Genomic DNA, 24,693 nt, shown 5'->3' with positions numbered 1-24,693 from the left:
GTTGGAAGGGAAGACTCCCACAATTCCTAAAACGGTGCTGTAGTTCAACGATAGGTTTATTCTTAGAAGAGTCCCTGGAAAGTCAAATGATAGCTTGTTAGAAGGATTTAAGGAACTCATAATCCACATGAAGTGCTTAGCACAGCACCTGATGTGTGATAAGCATTCAATATATGTTAGCTAGTCTTGTGATTTGAAGTGGTGGTAGGATTTCTTAACATCCATGATAACTGTTGGGGCTTCCATCTTGGTATCTGTGCAGCTGCATTCTGTGAGTGACAGTGTTCTTGGGTGGAAGCAGCTGGTACCTAACGGCCATCTGGCATTCTGTGGCCAAGCACAACTCCAGCCCTATAGGGTGGAGCGATTACATCAATAAATAGTGGCTGCATTCACAAAATCCATGGGCCCTGTCTGGAAAGCCAAAAGCCTGCTTGACAGCCTGTGCTCTTGTTACAGTAGGTAGCTAGCCAGCCATGAGCAGGGCAGGAGAGGACCCCTCCCAACCACCAGGAATGTCAGGCAACCATCAGGTGATGGTAAAGCATTTATTATGCTGTCTCACTAAAATAATATTTAGGTCAGTAAAAAGTAATTGTGGTTTTTGTTATTGGTTTTAATGACAAAGACCGCAATTACTTTTGCACGAACCTAGGAATTGGTCACAGCTGGTGCCTGGGAAAGGCAGTCTCCCAGTAGAGAGAAACACCTGAAACTAGCGATCAGCAGCTTCCCAGTGAGATCTCTAGAGTTGGGTGAGTGGGTTCAAGCATGTACACTAAGGGGCAAAATGACGGAGTTTAACCGGTATATGACCTTCCTCCAGGAACACTGGTAAGGGGAGAATGCCTCAAGTGAGCATGCACACAACTCCAGTTAAATACACTGCGCGTGTGACCCCTCCCAAGGGCTGGCAGGCCACTGTGCACCCAGACAGCCCATCCCAAGGAAGAATCAAGAAGAAGAGATGCAGAGCCCGGAAGCATGCCATTGTGTAAAACCTCAAGTCAAAGGTCAAGCAGTGCACTTGACTCTCTCAAGTCTCCCGCTTGGCCCTCTTCCAAGTGTACTTTACTTCATTTCGTTCCTGCTGTAAAGCTTTTTAGTAAACTTTCACTCCTGCTCTAAAACTTGCCTCTGTCTGTCACTCTGCCTTATGCCCTTTGGTTGAAGTCTTTCTTCTGAGGAGGCAAGAACTGAGCTTGTTGCAAACCCATAACGATTTGCCACTGCTATCACTCTGAGTCCAGGGCCAAGGAATATCCCTTTCCAGTAGGTGATAACATGGCTCAGTAATGGCTACCATTTACAAAAATGCAAAAGAGGCCTGGCGCAGTGGCTCACTCCTGTAATCCCAGCACTTTGGGAGGCCGGGGCAGGTGGGTCACCTGAGGTTGGGAGTTTGAGATCAGCCTGACCAACATGGAGAAATCCCGTCTCTACTAAAAATACAAAATTAGCCCGGCATGGTGGCACATGCCTGTAATCCCAACTGCTCAGGAGGCTGAGGCAGGAGAATCGCTTGAACCCAGGAGGCAGAGGTTGCGGTGAGCCGAGATCACGCCATTGCACTCTAGCCTGGGCAAAAAGAGCGAAACTCTGTCTCCAAAAAAAAAAAAGAAAAAGAAAATGAGTAGCTCTGGCAGCAAGGCTATGGCACTTCCTTTATTTTTCAGTATTTTTTAGTAGATTGAACAGATACTATGCCTGCTTGATTTCAAGTGCTATGGATCCCTGAATGGTAGTCATGGTAGCAGAAGTGAAAACAGGAAGTTCCACGATATATATATTTTTTAATTTCCCACTTCTATGTCTGATTTATCTTCATAAAACAGGACATTCTGATTTTGTTCTGGGTAGTCTTTCTCTGTTGACCTCATCATTGAAACACAGTGCTACCCCCCTTGGACTCCTAGAAGAGAGGTTGTCATCAAAGCATTAGGAAGCTTTAGGAACCCCGGGAATTCTAGAAAGCATCTGAAGGTCAGCGATTGGACATCTGTTGATAAACTTGGGCGGAGTCAACTATTGCAAATAATTGCCCTCTCCCGGAAAACATTAGAGGGTGCTCACTAGCCCCAGGCATCTGCCATGGGTGCAGCCTTCTCACACAGTGTCTGTACATGTCCCCAATTACACTAACATCTTTAAGCTCAAAGAATCCCAGCTCCTCCAGGGACTGCAGTGGGAACCTTGAATAGATGACCAGCATCCATCAGCCTGTTTCTTCATCTGCAAAGTGGTAAAATAGCTTTATTCCACAGGGTTGTTTTAAGGTAGAAAAATACAATATATAATGATTATATATAATATAGTTTTTATTGTATAAAAATACAACATGCAATGTAAATAAGTATGTATAATATTATATATATAATAATATAATTGAGTATTTAGCACAGCACTAGCCAGATAATAAATGCCCAATAAGTATATGGAAGAAATAGAGAAGACAACTACCGGTGCAATTCTTTTTTTTTTTTTTTTTTTTTGAGACGGAGTCTCGCTCTGTCACCCAGGCTGGAGTGCAGTGGCGTGATCTCGGCTCACTGCAACCTCCAACTCCCAGGTTCAAGCGATTCTCCTGCCTCAGCCTCCCGAGTAGCTGGGATGACAGGCACACACCATCACGCCCAGCTAATTTTTGTATTTTTAGTAGCGACGGGATTTTGCCATGTTGGCCAGGCTGGTTTCAAACTCCTGACCTCCAGTGATCCACCCACCTCAACCTCCCAAAGTGCGGGGATTACAGGTGTGAGCCACCATGCCGGGCCTACCAATGCAATTCTTAAAAACTGCTGAGTATGTTTTACTGATCTAAGGACACTTTGTTACGCTAGGTCGAGGATTTATAATTTGAGGTTTATGGTGCCTTAGAGAAACTTACTTAAATTTTATGTGAAATGGTATATTTATGGGCATTTCTCTAGGGAGAAGGCGCAGAGTTTTCACCAGATTCTTAGATTCTCTGCTCTGGATAAGGTTAGGAACCACCATGGTTTCTATTTCTTAAGCCCACACCTCACTCCCATTAGGATGGCTCCTATCCAAAAAACAAAAAAAAGGCCAGGTGCAGTGGCTCATGCCTGTAATCCCAGTATTTTGGAAGTCCAAGGCAGGTGGATCACCTGAGGTCAGGAATTCGAGACCAGCCTGGCCAACATGGCAAGACCCCTGTATCTACGAAAAATACAAAAATTAGCCAGGAGTGGTGGCTGGCACCTGTAATTCCAGCTACTCAGGAGGCTGAGGCAGGAGAATTGTTTCAACCTGGGAGGCGGAGGTTGCAGAGAGCCAAGATTGTGCCATTGCACTCCAGCCTGGACCACAAGAATGAAACTCCCTTTCAAAAAAAATAATAATAATAACAGAAAATAGCAGAGATTGGAACATTATTGTATCAGGCTGCTCAGACTTTTGTAATAAAAAAAAAAAGCTACAGACTGCAGGTCAGGCATGGTGGCTCATGCCTGTAATCTCAGAGCTTTGGGAGGCCGAGGCAGGCTGATTATTTGAGCCCAGGAGTTCTAGACCAGCCTGGGCACCATAGTAAAATCCTGTCTCTATGAAAAATACAAAAAATTAGCTGGGCATAGCGGTGCGTGCCTATAGTCCCAGCTACTCAGGAGGCTGAAGTGGGAGGATAGTGGAGTCCAGGAGGTAAAGGTTGCAGTGAACTGAGATTGCACCACTGCACTCCAGCCTGAACAACTGAGTGAAAGCCTGTCAAAAAAAAAAAGAAAAAACCGAAAACCTACAGACTGGGTAGCTTAAACAACACAAATACATTTTCTCACAGTTCTGGAGGCTAGATGTCCAAGATCAAGTTTCTGCCTGATTCGGTATCTGGTCGGCTGATTCGGTATCTCCTCCTGGCTTGCAAATGGCTGCCTCTTGCTCTGTCCCTACAAAGCCTTAGTGCCTTCGCATGGAGAGAAAAGGGCTAGCTCTTTAGTGCTCTTCTTTTTTTTTTTTTTTTTTTGAGACAGAGCCTCGCTGTCTCCCAGGCTGGAATGCAGTAGTGGTGTGATCTCGGCTCATATCAACCTCTGCCCCCCCCGGGTTCAAGCGATTCTCCTGCCTCAGCCTCCCAAAGATCACAGGCATGAGCCATGGCTCCTGGACCCCATGCTTTTACAAATGAGGAAACTGAGTCGTAGAGAGGGTTAAGGAACTTCCTGAATAGAAATAAAAAGTAGGAATGGGAATCAAACCTAGGCCTTTGGGATCCAGTGTGGTGGCACACACATGCTAGTAATCCCAACTACTGGGGAGGCTGAGGCATGTTTCCACGACAACAGGCTATCTCACAAAAATGTAAGTGTCTCATGAGTCTCTAAGTCATCTCGGTTTAGGGACCAAGCCAATTGTCTCTGTAATGCTTCAGTTTTAATATATGCACTGTCAAAGTGAGCATGTATAAAAATGTACATTGTCAGCTATGATAATTAAATCCTTGACTCATCTGAACACTGCGCTATAACAGCAAGCATCACGTCATTTTGTAACTGTCTCTTAGCTGGTCCACCTCCTCTACCTCCTCCACTAAACCACGCATTCCCTGACAACAGGGTTGACTTGTTCCCATCTTAACCCCTTGACTGATACAAGGTATTATGACCCTGGATATATACGAGTTAGATCATTTTGCAAGTGAGACTTATACCATTTATAAGGACAAATACTCATTTTATATTTTAGTCTTACAAGGAAAAAGGCATCTGAGAAAATGTAGGGCGTATGCAAGGGCCCCCACAAATTGAGCATAACACAATTCTGCAGATGTCTTGCTTTGTTATTGTTGTTTGGGGTTGTGTTTTTTGTTTTTATTTTTTGCTTGATAATAGGATTAAAGCCTCATATGTATGTCAGAAAGTAGGGTGGCTGAATCTAATATCTTAGCATGTCCCATATTTTAAGCATAGTAGCTGCTCTATTTTCCAAATTAACTTGTTGATCATTTAAGTATCAAGAAGCCATGCGGTTCAGTCAGAGAAACATGCATCTCACAACTAAAAGTGACTTCAGGCCAGGCGCAGGGGCTCACGCCTATAATATCAGCACTTTGGGAGGCCAAGGCAGGCAGATCACTGGAGGCCCAGAGTTCGAGACCAGCCTGGCCAACACAGGGAAACCCCAGCTCTACCAAAAATACAAAAATTAGCTGGGAGTGGTGGCGCACGCCTGTAAGTCCCAGCTACTGGGGAGGCTGAGGCAGGAGATTCGCTTAAACCTGAGAGGCAGAGGTTGCAGTGAGCCGAGATCGTGCCACTGCACTCCAGCCTGGGCAACAAAAAAACAGAAGAAAAAAGAAGAAGAAAAGCAAGGAAAGGAAAAGAAAAGAAAAAACGAAAAAAAGAAAAGAAAAGAAAAAGCAACTTCAAAATAATTCAGATCCTTCCCTTGTGTTTCTCAGAAGCCATGAAGTAGGGCCAAATAAATGTTCCAGAGCCGCCCTTATTAGAAACCCCTTTCCTTTTCTAACCTCATACTCTAGCTGCTTCAGTGCCTCCTTCTACATATTTTTGGTGCTCATCTGGATCAAAATGTTGGAATAACACTACAAATTTATCTTCTCCCCAATCTCAAACTCATAAAATGCTACTAAATTAATTTAAAAGGCATAAACCTTCAATGGTAGAAGGAATAGCAGGTGGATCACACACAAGAGATTTCAGCAAAGCTCTGCAAGATGAGGAGCACCTGGAGAAGAGTAGCTACTAGGTGGGCTGAAGAAGTCCCAGCCAAGAGTAAGGTGTTCAGTGTAACACCCGGGAAGGATGTCAGCAAGTCTCGCACAAACTTAGAGAGACTTGGGATTCAGAAATGCTTGGTGGGAGTGAAATGCGAGCTGAAATAGAAAATTATGGAAGATGTCCATATGGAACAAGTGGACTCACCACCAACGTTCAAATCCACCCACTTCACATGCACCTGTGGAAACACCAACACCTGGGAACAATATATATTCCCTCCAAACGAACAATCAGATAACCTCTTTTTCAAGAAACTGAATGCTCCAGAGTAAAGAATTCTGTGTTCTAGCCTTTATGGGCCCAGGATAATGGACAGCAGCCCTCCGGGTCACCCTGACTCAGAGACTTCCATGGGAGAAGCCCCACCTACAAAATGCAAAAGAGTGCAATCCCTAAGAAGGGGGATTTAGCAATATGGAGCAAAATTACATATGCATTTGTTCTCTGACCAGCAAGCTCACGTCCACAAATCTATGCAAAAGATAAATTGACAAACTATGAAAAAGACATATATACAACAGTATTCATTGCAACTGTATTTGCAATAGCAAAAGACTGGAACCAAATGTCCATAGGAAGGGTTGACTAAACATTCAACCCAAAACAATGGAGAGCTCTGTAACTATAAAAAGAAACAAGGAAGATGCCTGTGAACTTCTAGGAGTTGATCTTCATGAAGTATTGTTCAGGGGCAGGGAAAGCCAAGCACATTCCCTTTTGTTTAAGAAGGGGGAAATATAAATATAAAAACATATATTTATCTTTTGAAATAAACAATGAAAGAGTAAAACACAATCGATTTTTAAATGCTTATCTAAATATCTCAGTTAAAATGTGGAAATTGGCAGACTCAATAAAAAAAGCAAGACCCAACTACTGTATATGTTCTTTATAAGAAATACATTTTATTTTATTTTATTTATTTTTAAGATGGAGTCTCGCTCTGTCACCCAGGCTGGAGTGCAGTGGCTCACTGCAACCTCTGCCTCCTGGGTTCAAGCAAGTCTCCTGCCTCAGCCTCCCCAGTAGTTGGGATTACTGGCACGTGCGTGCCACCATACTGGCTAATTTTTTTTTTTTTTTTTTTTTTTTTTTGAGATGGAGTCTCACTCTATCGCCCAGGCTGGAGTGCAGTGGCAAGATCTCGGCTCACTGCAATTCTCCCAGGTTCAAGCAATTCTCCTGCCTCAGCCTCCCATGTAGCTGGGACTACAGGCATATGCCACCATGCACAGCTGATTTTTTTTTTTTTTTTTTTTTTTGTATTTTAGTGGAGACAGGGTTTTACCATGTTGGCCAGGCTGGTCTCAAACTCCTGGAATCAAGTGATCTGCCTGCTTTGGCCTCCCAAAGTGCTGGGATTACAGGTGTGAGCCACCGTGACCAGCAAGAAACACACTTTAATCATAAAGACACTTTGCAAGATCTACCATGCAGGGCGGATCACGAGGTCAAGAGATGGAGATCATCCTGGCCAACATGGTGAAACTCTGTCTCTACTAAAAATACAAAAATTAGCCAAGTGTGGTGGCAGGTGCCTGTAGTCTCAACTACTTGGGAAGCTGAGGCAGGAATATCACTTTAACCTAGGAGGTGAAGGTTGCAGTGAGCCGAGATCATGCCACTGCACTCCAGCCTGGCGATAGAATGAGACTCTGTCTCAAAAAAAAAAAAAAAAAGAAAGATCAACCATACAAACTCTAAACATAAGAAAGCTAGCGTGACTATTAAAATAGCAGGCAAGGTAAACTTCAAGAGAAAGAGTATTCCTAAAGATCAAGAAAGACATTTCATTCCAATAGAAAGGTTGATTCATCAAGAAAAAAACAGAACAATCTTAACTGTGCACACACCTCATAACGTAGCTTCCAGATACATGAAACAAAAATCGATGGTACTGATTTTAAGCACAGTTCTTGGCAACATTAGGAGGTAAGTTTCTCATTTGTCACTTTCAGAGTGCACCTGGAGTTGACAGCTGGCTGGCCTGAGCCTACCATGAACACTAACAAGTGTGCGCCACAATCCTCATGCCTCTCATTGATGCATGGCATCCGAGGGCCACAGCCACTGCATAAGCAAATGCCTCACTTTCTGCATGTACCTTTTCCAAATTCACCGCAGGCCAAAAGCTTAATAATTTTGATGACACTGCATACCACGTATTACCATATCCCCCTCCCAATCATTAATAATGAGGTCCTTGAGATGACCTTAAGGTGAGTAATCCTACTCCAAAATTCTTTTTTAAGGGTCTGCTTTCTAGGTCATGCCTGTTATTAAATATCTTGGTCAGAGCTTCCCAGACAACCGAACCTGAGGCAATCCCAAGGAGCTTGGTGTGGGTGGTGGGGAAGGAGGGAGAGCGATGGAGGAGGCACTACCAGCTGGCCCCTGCCTGTTAATGCACAGTCAGATGGGACCATCAGCTTCTCAGCACAGTCTGTCTGGAAGGGGAGAAATGGGGAAGAATTGATCAACTGGCTCTGTCTTCACCAGTCAAAGCTTGGCCCTAAGGCTACACTGTTAGGGACACCCACTGCGGACCCACAGTGTCTGCCACCTCAGTGTGTGCCGGGAAACCCTCTGGGCGTGAGGGAAGAGTCACACAGTGTGGCATGAAGAGAGGTGCTGTCAAAGTGTGTCTGGGATGGTGATCAGAGCCCGTGAAAAGATGCTTCTAGCAGCAACAGCTAGACCAAGATGTGAGGCAGAGAATCCAGAATGGTGCATGGGAGGGGTCTGATAGAGAGAATCTACTAAATCTACACCTGACAGCACACTTAAATGTGAAACAGTCAGTGTTCTTCCCCTGGGGTTAGGAACAAGACAAGTTTTCCCGTGAGCACTGTTTTAATCAACAATGTGCCAGAGGCCAGAGGCAGTGCAAGAAGGCAAGAGAAAGGATAAGAACCATAATGGGCCAGGCGCATTGGCTCACACCTGTAATCCCAGAACTTTGGGAGGCCAAGGTGGGTGGATCACCTGAGGTCAGGAGTTCCAGACCAGCCTGGCCCTGAGGTCAGGAGTTCCAGATGAGCCTGGCCAGCATGGTGAAACCCTGTCTCTATTAAAAATACAAAAAAATTAGTTGGGCGTGGTGGCGCGCACTTGTAATCCCAGCTATTGAGAGGCTGAGGCAGGAGAATCACTTGAACCCAGGATACAGAGGTTGCAGGGAGCCGAGATTGCTCCACAGTGCTCCAGCCTGGGCAACAGAGTGAGACTCAGTCTCAAAAACAAACAAACAAACAAACAAACCATAATGATCGGAAATAAATAAAACTGCTGTGATTCACAGAAAATTTGAAAGAACCTATAGATTAACCATTAGTATTAATAAATGAATTTATTAGGGAATCTGGAGATAAAAGTCAGTTCAAAAATCAGTTGTATTTCTATACGGGAACAACAAACTAATAGAAAATGAAATTTCAAACTAAATACCATTTGCAACAGTATGAAAAAGCATCAAACATTTCCTGAATCTGGAACCCACAGGTGTACATCGAGTCACTCAAGGCTGATCATTTAAAAGCAAAAACAAAAACAAAAATACCTACATTGCAGAGAGCAAGAGAAATGGGCTCTAGAGCTCATCTGTACTGTAAATTTCCCTCTACCCATGTCCAAATCCATCTAAATAAACCAGTGGTCCTTCCGGAAAGGTGTGCCTGAAAGTGTGATCAGACCTGTTATGCAGACTAAAAAAAAATAATGAATACAAATAGAAATAAATGGCCGGGCGCGGTGGCTCACGCCTGCAATCCCAGCACTTTGGGATGCCGAGGTGGGCAGATCACGAGGTCAGGAGATCAAGACCATCCTGGCTAACACGGTGAAACCCCGTCTCTACTAAAAATTCAAAAAATTAGCTGGGTGTGGTGGCGGGCGCCTGTAGTCCCAGCTACTTAGGAGGCTGAGGCGGGAGAATGGCGTGAACCCGGGAGGTGGAGCTTGCAGTGAGCCGAGATGGCGCCACTGCACTCCAGCCTGGGCGACAGAGCAAGACTCCATCTAAAAAAAAAAAAAAAAAGAAAGAAAGAAATAGAAATAGAAATAAATGCCACAAGACTGCTTCTGAAGGCCTCATGGGGAAAAGCCAAGAGTTTTATGAGTGGGATTAGACAGTCAAATTGCACATGACAACCGGAAAGTGACAGAAGAGTTAAGAAGCATTCTCAACTTGGTAGTGGAGACAGAGATGCACGGCATGGGAAACCTGTGCTCTCCCTTCCTTCCGCTTAGACCTGGCGGTCATAGAATCTGCTCTATAGTTTGTCAGTCAAAAGGGGCAAGACCCAGAAGAGTTTTTCTCAGCTACAAGAGGAGAAAACTGTATGTCTTTGGCGGAATTAGAAAGAAATTCTCCCTGAGTTAGGTGGGAGCTATTTGAGCACCATCACCCGCTCTCCTGCCCAAAGCCTTGGCAGCTTGCCTCCTGCCCGCCACTCATTTTGCCCACACTCCTTTTTCTTTGTCTCGTATAAGTCTTCTAAGTTTGGTATTCCAACCATTGGTCCCATGTTCCTTGTCATGCTCTGTGAGGATCTTTAGGACTTCAGAAGCCTGGACTGGGCCAGGCGCGGTGGCTCACACCTGTAATCCCAGCACTTTGGGAGGTCGAAGTGGGCGGATCATCAGAGGTTAGGAGTTTGAGACCAGACTGGCCAACATGGTGAAACCCCGTCTTTACAAAAATACAAAAATTAGCCGGGCATGATGTTGGGCATCTGTAATCCCAGCTACTGGGCAGGCTGAGGTGGGAGAATCGCTTGAACCCAGGAGGTGAAGGTTGCAGTGAGCTGAGATCGTGCCACTACACTCTAGCCTGGGTAACAGAGCGAGACTCCATCTCAAAAAAAAAAAAAAAGAAGAAGAAGCCTGGATTGGCATGGCAGAGTTCTAGAGCATTGTATCCACAAGGTTGTTGGGTTCAAGTGTCTAAGATTGACAAGCTTTAAAAAATTAAAATTAAAAAAAGCAACACCCTGTCACCCAAGCTGGAGTGCAGTGGTGCAATCATGGCTCACTGCAGCCTCAAACTCCTGGGCTCAAGCAATCCTCCCGCCTCAGCCTCCCGAACAGCTGAGACTACAAGCAAGCACAACACCACCCAACTAACTTTAAAAATATTTTTTGTAGAGATAGGCTCTTGCTATGTTGCCGAAGCTGCTTTCAAACTCCTGGGCTCAAGTGATCCTCCAGCATGGGCCTCCCAAAGTGCTGGGATTACATCCTTGAGCTACTGCAGTATGACCTGGTTGGGAAGCTTTTAAAGGGAATCTTAGAAATGTTAGATCCCAGGAAGAATGGATGGGCTCTGAAGTATAAAAGGCAACTCAGAAATTAATATGAATACATGTTTAAATGTAGCACTAGGCAGCTAGTCAATTGCAGCTCAACTCAGCTCTCACCTGGTTCTGTATGAATTACATTCAGTATGGCAGGTGGTATATTTTCACATGTTTTGTGGGGAAGAGCAGCCTCTAAAATGAGCTGTGCCCATCACCTTTTGTGGCCTTACGTGCCTTGGCAGAGTTCCCAAGCTGGGCCTTCAGGTTCAGAACCTTGTGGAAGCCTCACAGGGTGAGGATTAAGTGAGAGAATAGAAATTAAACGACTTTGAAAGAACATGGTGTACCTGCACAAATACCAAAAAATGTTTTAGGTTCTTTGAGGACTTCTTGTCATTCTTCTGTATTCTCCTTTCTCTTCTGCTTTTAGACGGAGTCTCACTCTGTCGCCCAGACTGAAGTGCAGTGGTGCAATCTCAGCTCACTGCAACCTCTGCCTCCAGGGGATTCTCCTGCCTCAGCCTCCCAAGTAGCTGGGACTACAGGCGCACACCAACATGCCCAGCTAACTTTTATATTTTTAGTAGAGACGGGGTTTCGTCATGTTGGCCAGGCTGGTCCTGAACTCCTGACTTAAGTGATCTGCCTGCCTCGGCCTCCCAAAGTGCTGGGATTATAGGCATGAGCCATCATGCCCAGCCTGAGTCAATTTCAATTTCTCCTTCACCCTCATCCCTCAAGCCAATCTCAGGTACCTCTTGGGAGAACCGCCTCAACCCCAGCAAGCACTGCTGTTCTGACTCTTGTTATGCTTGCCTGGACCAGTGCGATTGTCTGTGATTGTTTGGTCTGTCCACCTGGAGCCTTTGTCCCTCTAGTCTTCCACTCCCCTCCAGAAGATGAAGCTTCCTAAACCTCAGACCACATCATGCAGATACAGGAATGTTTCCTTGCCCCATAGTCTATCAGGTTAAAAATGTTTCCTTCTATTATTGGTAAATAGGATTTTTTTTTTTTTAATCAGCACGGGGCATGGTGGCTCACACCTATAATCCCAGCACTTTGGGAGGCCGAGGCAGGCAGATCACTTGAGGTCAGGAATTCGAGAGCAGCCTGGCCAACATGGGGAAACCCCGTTTCTACTAAAAACACAAAAATTAGCCGGACGTGGCGTCGGGCACCTGTAATCCCAGCTACTTGGGAGGTTGAGGCAGGAGAATCGCTTGAACCTGGGAGGCAGAGATTGCAGTGAGCCAAGATCATGCCACTGCACTCCAGCCTGGACGAAGAGTCTAGAAGAAAAAAGAAAAAGAAAAATACTCAGGAATGGGTATTAATTTCATTAAATCTCTTTTTTTAGTATCTCTTAAACTTCTCATATCAGTAGGTCCAATAAGAACCTACTGATATGCCATATCACAGTAACATATTTTCCATTTTTATGCCATTTTAACCCTCCTGAGACAAACTCTTCTTCATGGTGATAGTAGATAATTGTTTTAAATTGGATTCAATTTGCTAGCATTTTGTTTGGGATTTTTTATGGCAATAATTCTCCATAATTAGGACTGTGCAATAGAGGTAATTTTCAAAAAGCAAGCTGCACAGCCCTTAGTTTCCACAGAAACCCAAAATGTAGTTGTGGGTGGGAAGTAGGCAGGGAGGGGTTTGTGGTGGAAAGAGTGGGAAGAGGGGAAGGAAAGTGAGTGAGTACAAGCCCCCCACTCTTGTTTCTACCAGCAACCTTTCATCTTTTACAGTCTTTTCACACTGGGGTTCCATGTGTGGTTTTTTGGTATTGACATTATCTGAGTATAATAAATGAAATGGTTTCCATCTCTTCATATGTGCTGAACCACTTTAAATAACATGGAAAATTATCTGTTCCTTAAAACATTTTAATTCAGATCCTTTTTTGCGGGGAGGGACAATGAGAGGGTCAGTAAGTTTTTGATAATTTTTTTAATTGACATTTTTGTTGAGATCATTGCAGATACACATGCAGTTGTAAGAAGCAATACAGAGAGGCTCTTTGTACACTTTGTCCAGTTTTCTCCAAGGGTAACAGTTTGCAAAACTATAGTATACTGCCAGGCACGGTGGCTCAAGCCTGTAATCCTAGCACTTTGAGAAGCAGAGGTGGGTGGATAACTTGAGGTCAGGAGCTGGAGACCAGCCTGGCCAACATGGTGAAATCCCGTCTCTACTAAACATACAAAAATTAGCCGGGACAAAGTGCAGTGGCTCAAGCTGGACAGGGTAGACCTGGCATTTTGGGAGGCCAAGGCAGGTGAATCGCCTGAGGTCAGGAGTTCAAGACCAGTCTGGCTAACATGGTGAAACCCTATCTATACAAAAATACAGGCCGGGCCTGCAGTGGCTCACGCCTGTAATCTCAGCACTTTGGGAAGCCAAGGCGGGCATAACGTGTGAGGTTGGGAGTTCGAGACCAGCCTGACCAACATGGAGAAACCCTATCTCTACTAAAATACAAAATTAGCTGGGCATGGTGGTGCATGCCTGTAATCCCAGCTACTTGGGAGGCTGAGGCGGGAGAATCACTTGAACCTGGGAGGTGGAGGTTGCAGTGAGCCGAAATCGCGCCATTGCACTCCAGTCTGGGCAACAAGAGCAAAACTCTGTGTGTGTGTGTGTGTGTGTGTGTATATAAGAAACATTCCTGTATCTGCATGATGTGGTCTGAGATTTAGGAAGCTTCATCTTCTGGAGGGGAGTGGAAGACTAGAGGGACGAAGACTCCAGGTGGACAGACCAAACAATCGTAGACATATATTTTTATATATATATATAAATTAGCTGGGCATGATGTCAGGCTGCTTATAATCCCAGCTACTCCAGAAGCTGAGGCAGGAGAATCGCTTAAACCTGGGAGGCGGAGGTTGCAGTGAGCCAAGATCACGCCACTGCATTCCAGCCCGGGCAACAGAGCAAGACTCCGTCTCAAAAAAAAATAAAATAAAAAATAAAAAATAAAAACAAAAATAAAAAAAGAAGTTTTTATTTCTCCAGGATAAATGCCCAACAGTGCAACTGCTGGGTTTTGTGGTGAGTGCATATATCATTTTATAGGAAACTGCAAAATTGTTTTCCAGAGTTGTGATATCATTTTATATTTCTGCTAGTAAATGCATGAGTAATTCAGTTTCTCTATTTCCTTGCCAGCATTTGGTGTTGTCATTTTCTACTGTAGCCATTCTAATAGATATACAGTCAGTCCTCCATATCCATGGGTTCCATGTTCATGCATTCAACCAACTGAGGATCAAAAATATATTTTATTTCAAAGACGGTGGTTGTGTCTGTACTGAATATGTTAAAAAAAAATTCTTGTCCTTATTTCCTAAACAATACAATATGACAACTATTAACCTAGCATTTATATTGTATTAGGGTTTTCTTAACTTTTTTTTTTTTTAAGAGACAGAGTCTTTACTCTGTTGCCCAAGCTGGAGTGCAACGCTGTGATTACAGCTCACTGCAGCCTTGAACCCTGGGCTCAAGCAATTCTCCCACCTCAGCCTCCCAAGCAGCTAAGACTACAGTCATGCACTACCATGCCCAACTAATTTAAAAAAATTTTTTTTTTTTTTTTTTTTGTAAAGACAGGGTTTCACTATTGCCTGGGCTGGTCTCAAACCCCTGGCCTCAAGCAATCCTCCCACCTCATCCCCCCAAAGCACTGGGATTATAAGCATGAGCCACTGCACCCGGCCTGTATTAGGTATTAGAAGTAACCTAGAGATGATTTAAAGTATACAGGAGGACTACATAGGTTAGCAGTGCGTAGGTTAGGTACACCATTTTACATCAGGGACGTGAGCATCCGTGGAGTTTGCTGTCTGTTGGGGAAGAGGGGCGCTGGAACCAACCCCTCATGGATATGGTCGGTTCCAGCACCCCTCATGGAAATGGAGGGATGACTGTACAGGGCATCTCATTGTGATTTTAACTTGCATTTCCCTCACGGCTAATAATGTTGAACATCTTTCGTATGCCTATTTTGTCATCCTGTATCTTTTTCAATAAAATTCCTGTTCATGTCTTTTGCTCTTTTTCTAACTGGATGGTTTGTTTGTTTTTGTTGCTGTTGTTACTATTGAGTTTTGAGAGTTTTTTAAACAGTATTCCACCTTTATCCTCGGGAGGCACATTCCAAGACCCCCCCCCCCCCAGTGAATGCCCGAAACACAGATGGTGCTGAGCTCCGTACATACTATGTTTTTTCCTTCACATACACACCCAGGATAAAGTGTAATTTATTAATTAGGCACAGTAAGAGATTAACAACAATAACTAATAATTAAGTTTTTTGGGATTTTTTGTGAGACAGAGTCTCACTCTGTCACCCAGGCTGGAGTGCAGTGACGCGATCTCGGCTTACTGCAGCCTCTGCCTCCCGGGTTCAAGCGATTCTCCTGCCTCAGCCTCCCAAGCAGCTGGGATTACAGGCACCCGCCACCACGCCCAGCTAATTTTTCTATTTTTAGTAGAGATGGGATTTTGCCATGTTGGCCAGACTGCTCTCGAACTCCTGACCTCACGTGATCCACCTGCCTCAGCCTCCCAAAGTGCTGGGATTATAGGCATGAGCCACTGCACCCAGCCAATAATTAAGTTATTATTAGTAAAGTGTTATTAAATAAAATAAGGGTTACTTGAACACAGGCACTGTGATACTGGGACAATCAGTCTGGTAACTGAGATGGCTACTAAGTGACTTCCAGGTAGCTAGTGTGGACAGCGTGGATATCCCAGGCAAAGGAATGACTCACATCCCAGTGAGGGGGAGAGGACTGGCATGAGATTTTGTCATGTTACTCAGGACAGTGCACAATTTAAAACTTATGAATTGTTTATTTCTGAAATTTTCCATTTAATATTTTCAGATACTGACAGAGAGCAGATACCTGAAACCACAGAAAGTGAAACCAAGGAGAAGTAAGGATCACTGTATATTCCAGATACTAGTCCTTTGCTGGATATTTGGTTTGCAGATATTTTCTCCTAGCATATAATTTGTCTTCATCCTCTTCACATGGACATAAACAGCAAAAAATATATATATATATATTATTTATTTATTTATTTATTTTGAGACAGAGTCTCACTCTGTCACCCAGGCTGGAGTGCAGTGGTGTGATCTCAGCTCACTGCAACTTCTGCCTCCAGAGTTGAAGCAATTCAGTTCTCCTGCCTCAGCCTCCTGAGTAGCTGGGATTATAGGCGCCTGCCACTATACCCAGCTAATTTTTTGTATTTTTCGTAAAGGCAGGGTTTCACCATGTTGGCCAGGCTGGTCTCTAACTCCTGACCTCATGATCCGCCCGCCTCGGCCTCCCAGAGTGCTGGGATTACAGGTGTGAGCCACCGCGCCTGGCCAAAAAAAATTTAATTTTGATGAAGTTCGATTTATCAATTTTTTCTTTTATGAATCATGCTTTTGGTATCAAATCTAAACACTTTGCCTAGCACTAAATGCTGAAAATTTTTGCCTATTTTTTATTTTTTAAAAAATTATAGTTTTATGTCTACATCACATTGTACTCCATAAATGTATACAATTATGATTGGTTAATTAAAAATAATATTAATAAAAAATCTAAATGGGTCATAGACTTAAATGTAGACATGGCAGAAGGTGAGAGAGCGAGAGAGAGAAAAGGGGCCAAACATCTTTTTTTAATGAACCCACTCCCGGCATAACAAACCCACCCCTGCTATAATGGCATTAATCCATTAATAGGGGCAGAGCCCACAAGGCCTAACTACTTCTTAAAGATCCCAATTCTATTAATGTTATAATAACAATTACATTTTTGTTTTGTTTTGTTTTTCAGATGGAGTTTTGCTCTTGTTGCCCAGGCTGGAGTGCAATGGCACGATCTCAGCTCACCACAACCTCCGCCTCCTGGGTTCAAGCAATTCTCCTGCTTCAGCCTCCGGAGTAGCTGGGATTACAGGAGCCACCACGGCCAGCTAATTTATTTGTTTTTGTTTTGTTTTGTTTTTGAGACAGAGTTTCCCTGTTGTTGCCCAGGCTGGAGTGCAATTGCATGATCTCAGCTCACTGCAACCTCTGGCCTCCCAAGTTCAAGCGATTCTCTTGCCTCTCGAGTAGCTAGAATTACAGGCACCTGCCATAAAGCCCAGCTAATTTTTTGCATTTTTAGTAGAGATGGGGTTTCTCCATGTTGGTCAGCTGGTCTCAAACTCCCAACCTCAGGTGATCCGCCAGCCTCGGCCTCCCAAAGTGCTGGGATTACAGGCATGAGCCACCACGCCCAGCGCAGTAATTACATTTCAACATAAATTTTGGAGAGGACGAACATTCAAACCATAGCAGGATAATACTAGTCTCACTAAATAACTTTGGAAATATTCCTATGCCTTCTATTTTCTGGAAGAAATTGTGTAAAATTGGCATTCATTATTCTTTAGATGTTGTTAAAATTTTCCAGTGAGACTATCTAGACCTGGATATTTTTGCAGGGAGAGCTTTGAAATTGTTAATTCAATTCCTTCAGTGGTTATGGGACTAGTCAGACTTTCTGTTTCATCTTGGATGAGTCTTGATAGTTTGTGGTTTTTGAAGGATTGATCTATTTCATAAAGTTGTCAAATTTATCACTGCAAAGTTGTGTATTAGTCCATTCTCACGCTGCTATAAGGACATACCTAAGACTGGGTAATTTATAAAGAAAAAGAGGTTTGGGCCGGGCATAGTGGCTCACACCTATAATCCTAGCACTTGGGGAGGCTGAGGCGGGTAGATCACTTGAGGTCAGCAGTTCAAGACCAGCCTGGTCAACATGTGAAATCCCACCTCTACTTAAAATACAAAAGTTAGCCAGGCATGGTGGTGTGTGCCTGTAATCACAGCTATTTGGGAGGCTGAGGCAAGAGAATTGCTTGAGACAGAGGTTGCAATGAGCTGAGATCACAACATTGCCCTCCAGCCTGGGGGACAAGAATGAAACTCCATCTCAAAAAAAAATAAATAAATAAGAAAGAAAGAAAAGAAAAAGAGGTTTATTGGACTCACAGTTCCACATGACTGGGGAGGCCTCATAATCATTGCAAAAGGCAAAGGAAGAGCAAAGGCATGTCTTACATGGTGGCAGGCAAAAGATCCTGTGCAAGGGAACTACCCTTTATAAAACCATCACATCTCATGAGAACAGCACAGGAAAACCCACCCCCTTTACCCCATTAGTTGGTAATTTGTGTCTTCTCTTCTTTTGTTTTTGTCAATCTTACTAGAAGTTTATCAATTTTATTGATGTTTTTCCTAAGAATCAGATTTTTTTTTTTTTGAGCCCTCTCTCACCCAGGCTGGAGTGCAATGGCACACTCTCCACTCACTGCAGCCTCCACCTCCTGGGTTCAAGCGATTCTCCTGCCTCAGCCTCCTGAGTAGCTGGGACTATAGGCACATGCCACCGCACCCAGCTAATTTTTATATTTTTAGTAGAGACAGGGTTTCACCATGTTGGCCAGGGTAGTCTTGATCTCTTGACCTCGTGATCCACCCACCTCGGCCTCCCAAAGTGCTGGGATTACAGGCATGAGTCACTGCGCCCGGCCTCCTTTTTTCTAATGTAAGCATTTTGTGCTATCAATTTCCCACTAAACACTGCTTTCCCTGCATCCTACATATTATGATAGGCTGTATTTTTGTGTTCATCCTGTTCTACGTAATTTTTCATAGTCAGCAGTGTACATTATTTATTATTCATGATCCACTCTCATACAAATGATGTTGTGAAGAACTTCCATTTACCAACAATTCTGAACCATGTCTTGTGTGAAAAACAAACGAACAAAACAGAAATGTTCTCAAACTCAGGCGTACATCTGAAAACAACTCAAACAAACTTGGAGGAAAGTTAGAAAGAAACTGTACTGGAAGGAGAGGGTGTAGGGACGCTGTCAGCTCAGCCATGTGTAGGTTTCTTGAAGGTCCAATCTTCTCATGTGAGAGAGAAAGTATGGAACATTTGCCAGCTGGTGCACACCAAATCAATCCTCTTTTCAGTATTGAAACAAACAGCATCTTATTAAAAACTTGGCTTCTCTGCTTTACAGGGAATTGGACTACCTCTGTGGCTTTCAATATTGTATTGTCAGGAAAGTTTTCTTGTTGGGATTGTGTATGTATTTGCTCATTATTTCTACCTTTGAGACTTCTTTTCTAACCCATAGATTATTTAGAAGTGCGTTTAATTCCTACATGTTTAGAGGTTTTCTGTTTCTTTTTCTGTAATTGTTTTCTAGTTCGATTCCATTATGGTTACAGAACACATTTTCTATAATTTCTTTTTCTTTTTTCATTTGTTGAAGTTTGGTTTATGGCCCAAGACATGATCCATCTTGGTGAATGCTTCATGGGCACCTGGGGAAAAATGTATATTCTGTTGCTGGAAGGAGTTGTTTGATAAATGTCAATTAGAGCCTGTGGACTGAAGGTGCTCTTCAGATCTATATCCTCTCTGGTTTTCTAATAGTACTGTCAGTTGCTGAGTGGAGGATTTTAAAGTCCCCAACTATGATTGTGCATTTGTCTATTTCTCCTTTTAGCTGTATACTATTACTTCATGTATTTTGAGGCTCTCTTTTTTGGGACATTCACATTTAGAATCACCATGTCATCCTGACACATTAATCCTTTTTTATTGTCATTGAACTGTTTGTTTTTCTCTCTCTCTCTCTCTCTTTCTTTCTTTCTGTCTGTCTGTCTTCTAGGCTCCCAGGCCCACTTCCCCCTACAGATCTTGGCAGGGGATGAGGCCTAGGATTTTGCTTTTTTTTTTTTTTTTTAGACAGGGTCCTGCTCTGTTCACTCGGTCGCCCAGGCTGGAGTGCAGTGACCCGATCTAGGCTCACTGCAACCTCTGCCTCCCGGGCTCATGCAATCCTCCCACCTCATCCTCCCAAGTAGCTGGGACTATACATGCCTGCCACCACACTGGCTAATTTTTGTATTTTTTGTAGAGATGGGGTTTTGCCATGTTGCCCAGGATGGTCTCAAACTCCTGGGCCTCAACAATTGTTTGTGTTTTCTACATCTTTGAGGCAGTTTCAATAACCTACATTTTCCCAGAAATCTTCAGCCTTATTGAGGTTCTCAAAATATTTTGTTAAACTGTTGCATATTGAGTGTATATGCATACATGGTGTTTTTATATTTATACAATATTTGCAATTATCTATAAATAGTGTATACTTTATAGCATTGTTTGTAAGATGTTATAATGTAAATAAATATGATTGTACTTTATGTATCCATTTGCCAATTGCTTTTCTCACTCAACAGGAGTCTTCAAGATGTATCCGTGTTGGCACATAAAGAGAGCTGATTACTTTGCACTGGTGTGTGGGCGATCCTTGGTATAAATAAACAGTAACAGTTAATTTACTCACATGCCTCGTTTTTCCTGTGGTGAGTTTTCAGTATTTGATGGACCTGGGGAGGCTTGGTAGCAGGACAATTGGCAGGACTGCTAGCCAGAAGCCAGTTTATTTTTACTCTTCTCATCTTCCCTCCCCCATGCCCCCACTTACTCCTCCCAGGGCCTCTTTTTCTTTTCTTGAATCTGTCCCTGCAATTTCCCATGCCAAGTCTTCATTTACACCTTGAGATGCTTTTCTACCCCTTTCGAATTTTACCCACTTAGCAAGACCCAGTGCAAATGTTACCTCCAAACCTCATATTTTCTTCTCCAACTCTGCCATGGCATATTATTTGACTCTCTATCGCATTCTTTGTTTTCTTTTTTTGCAACATTAGGCATTATTTGTGCTATTTTTAACAACAAGGACTAGGATTGATTCACCTTTGCATCCCTTCTCTCTCTAGATCTACTCAACTCCCAGCGTTGTGCCTAGAACATGTTGCGTGCTTGATAGACATTTTGAAATCAACACGTTAATGAACTAAGCCTGTGGTCTTTAACCCCTAGATAACATCCCCAATTGGGTATGCATGGACTCATTTGAACATGGAACCAAATTCCACAGGGCTCACTGTCTATTTTTCTGGAGGAGCTTTTCTGGAACCAAGCCCAGGAATCTTCCTGTCCTGTCCTGGCTACATCCCCACAGCTTTCATGGATGCCAGGGAGGGGCCCCAAGTGGTGGAGGCCACCCCCTCTGCCGTCAACAACTAGCAAGTTTTAGGATCCTAATGCGATAAGATTTTTAGGGGTGGCAAGTGAGAAGTTCTTACCCCTCCAGCTGGGGAGTTATCAGAGATGACATTGATAATAATGGTGACATTCACGGACAATAATTACAATTAACAGAGCACTTAGGAAAAGTAACCAAGGGACTCTCCTCGGCAACTTACAAACGTCCAGCTGTACTCACAGCTAGGGTGCTTCCTGGCTAGCATTTATTAGCTCCCAGGCTCTGCCATAAGTGCTCTACACAGAATTTTGTTTTGTTTTGAGACAGTTTCACTCTTGTTGCCCAGGCTGGAGTGCAATGGCTCACTGCAACCTCTGCCTCCTAAGTTCAAGTGATTCTCCTGCCTCAGCCTCCCAAGTAGCTGGGATTACAGGCTCATGCTACCACGCCCAGCTAATTTTTGTATTTTTAGTAGAGACAGGGTTTCACCATGTTGGTCAGGCTGGTCTAGAACTCCTGATCTCAGGTGATCTGCCTGCCTCGGCCTCCTAAAGTGCTGGGATTACAGGGGTGAGCCACTGCGCCCAACCTTACACAGAATGATTTTTTAAAATCTAACCTTTTCAGAACCTTATGAAGTAGGAATTATTATTATTCCCCTTTTACTGATGGGAAAATTGGGGCCTCGAGAGGTAAAATCAGCTGTCCATGGCACCCACAAGGTGGCAGAGCCAGGATGCAAACTCAAGTCTTTCTGGGTTTCTCCAAATGCCATTTCTTTCCTCTTTCCTGCTCTCCCTCACTCTCTTTCTTTGTTCCTTCCTTCTGAACATTATTTTTTTATTATACAGAGAAACCCTGAATACATTTTTCTAAAACTCCAGATCATATGGATAGAGTACAAGCCTCCTTTATCCTTCTTCTTCCTCTTATTCATACATAGAAATATATCATTTTAATTGACTTTTTGAGCTTCCAACTTGGTTTTTGAATTATTATTATCATTATTATTATTATTATTATTGAGACAGAGTCTTGCTCTGTTGCCCAGGCTGGAGTGCAGTGGCACGATCTCGGCTCACTGCAACCTCTGCCTCCTGGGATCAAGTGATTCTCCTGCCTCAGCCTCCAGAGTAGCTGGGACTACAGGCGCCCACCACCACGCCCGGCTAATTTTTTGTATTTTTAGTAGAGACGGGGTTTCACCATGTTAGCGAGGATGGCCTCGATCTCCTGACCTCATGATCCGCCCGCCTCAGCCTCCCAAAGTGCGGGGATTACAGGTGTGAGCCACTATGCCTGGCCTTTGAATTATTTTTTGAATAAACAATAGATTCCCGTGGCTCAGAAATGAAACTAACTAGCAAGGTGTCCCATGGAGTCCACCTCTGCCCAATATTGCCCCTCCCCACTTACAGGGGGCTGCTGGGTTATTTTCTGAATGTCCTCGAGGGAATCTTAATTCACACACATGCATTTCCATGAGTGTTTTCTGAATTCTCCCACTTGGGGGTCAAAAGTTAGCACACTATACAAACTGTTTTGCATCTTCAACCGTTGTTTGTTAACCGTTGTTCCCTATTGTGTTTTTCCTCCTCATTTCTGGGAAGGAAAGGAGTAGGGCAGGCCGGGCCAGTGTTTCTAAATGGTGGCATTTGTTCTGACACCACTTATCTTCCTCCCTGTAGCTCCTTCCCCCACTTCTGGTTTTATTTATTATTTATTTATTTTAAGACAGAGTCTTGCTCTGTCACCCAGGCTGGAGTGCAGTGGCGTGTTCTCGGCTTACTGCAATCTCCGCCTCCTGGGTTCAAGCGATTCTCCTGCCTCAGCCTCCTGAGTAGCTGAGATTACAGGTTTGTGCCACCATGCCCAGTTAATTTTTATATTTTTAGTAGAGATGAGGTTTCACCATGTTGGTCAGGTTGGTCTCGAACTCCTGACCTCAGGTGATCTGCCTGCCTCAGCCTCCCAAAGTGCTGGCATTATAGGCATGAGCCACGGCACCTGGCCCTTCCCGCCTTTTTGGTAGCTCCCCCGCCACTGGCATCTCTGGCCAGGCCTTGGACACCTAAAACTCCCCCTGGTGTTTCTGCACATGCCTGCTGCCCCATAGACCAGACTAGTCATACCCTTCATTCTTCCATGCCACTGTAGCACGCTAGTGCATGAGCCTGAAACCATCTTTGCAAAAATCATAACTGAGAAAATTATGACGGGCAGGCGTGGTGGTTCATGACTGTAACCCCAGCACTTTGGGAGGCCAAGGCAGGTGGATCACCTGAGGTCGAGAGTTCGAGACCACCCTGGCCAAAATGGAGAAACTCCGTCTCAACTAAAAACACAAAAATTAGCCAGGCATGGTGGCACATGTCTGTAATCTCAGCTACTTGGGAGGCTAAGGCACAAGAATCACTTGAACCCAGGAGGCAGAGGTTGCAGTGAGCCAAGATCTTGCCATTGCACCCCAGCCTGGATGACAGAGTGAGACTCTGTCTCAGAAAAAGGAAGAAAGAAAGAAAGAAAATTATGATAATGAAAGAGATCAGACCTAACTGACCCCATCTTGCTTCTAACCTGTAAACTGTCCTTGTTCATTCCTGGGCATAGGTCAAACTAGCTTTCGGAAGGAATTTAGTGTATGGTTTAAGTAATGGCCCTTCCCAAAAGGCTAAACTCTTGTAAAACAAATGAAAGGCCACCACCAAGTCAAGATGAGAGGGGCTGGAATTCTAAATATTACCAGCCATCATTCCAGAGGTCATAAGATTTCAACTTCCTCAATTACTCTTGAAGGTGACATCACTCTTATGAACCTAAGACTGACTTTTTGAGATGTCTTTTCAGGCTTTTGCATTTCTAACAACTGGATGGCCCCACCTGGATCTGCCAACCAGTTCTGCGGCCCCCAGTCAGGAACTGACTCAGCAGAAGAGAACTGCTTCGACTCCCTATGATTTTATCCCCGAGCCAACCAATTGGCACTCCCAATTCACTGGCCCCCTACCCACCAAATTATCCTTAAAAACTCTAATCCCTGAGTTTTCAAGGAAACTGATTTGAGTAATAATAAAACTCCGGTCTCCTGCACAGCCAGCTCTGCATGAATTACTGTTTTTCCATTGCAATTCCCCTGTCTTGATCAATTGGCTCTGTCTAGGCAGCAGGCAAGGTGAACACACTGGGCGGTTACAAGCATGCTTTCTGTGTCAGACAAAGGTCTTCATGATGGCATTGCCAGAGGTGTGGGAGGAAAAAATTTAGAGAAAGGGGCTTCATGAAGACTGATGAGTGGCTGCAGCTTCTTTAGATAGAAGGAGTAGGCCAGGTGCAGTTGCTCACGCCTGTAATCCCAGCACTTTGGGAGGCTAAGGTGGGCAGATCACTTGAGGCCAGGAGTTTGAGACCAGCCTGGCCAACATGGTGAAACCCTGTCTTTACTAAAAATACAAAAATTAGCCGGGTGTGGTGGCAGGCGCCTGTAATCCTAGCTA

At 44.0% G+C, this 24,693-nt stretch overlaps 1 non-coding gene across 1 annotated transcript; it reads right to left on the bottom strand.

Annotated features, from left to right (window-relative positions):
- Nucleotides 1-4,310: 4,310 nt before the first annotated feature.
- On the bottom strand, nt 4,311-4,415 carry LOC115930864 (U6 spliceosomal RNA). The gene has a single exon (XR_004067458.1). It is a non-coding gene; the product is annotated as a U6 spliceosomal RNA (small nuclear RNA).
- Between the last annotated feature and the right edge of the window lie 20,278 nt (nt 4,416-24,693).

Source organism: Gorilla gorilla, chromosome 16 (genome assembly GCF_029281585.2).
Source record: "Gorilla gorilla gorilla isolate KB3781 chromosome 16, NHGRI_mGorGor1-v2.1_pri, whole genome shotgun sequence".
NCBI classification, from domain to species: domain Eukaryota; kingdom Metazoa; phylum Chordata; class Mammalia; order Primates; family Hominidae; genus Gorilla; species Gorilla gorilla.
This window is presented reverse-complemented; position numbering and strand designations above follow the sequence as displayed.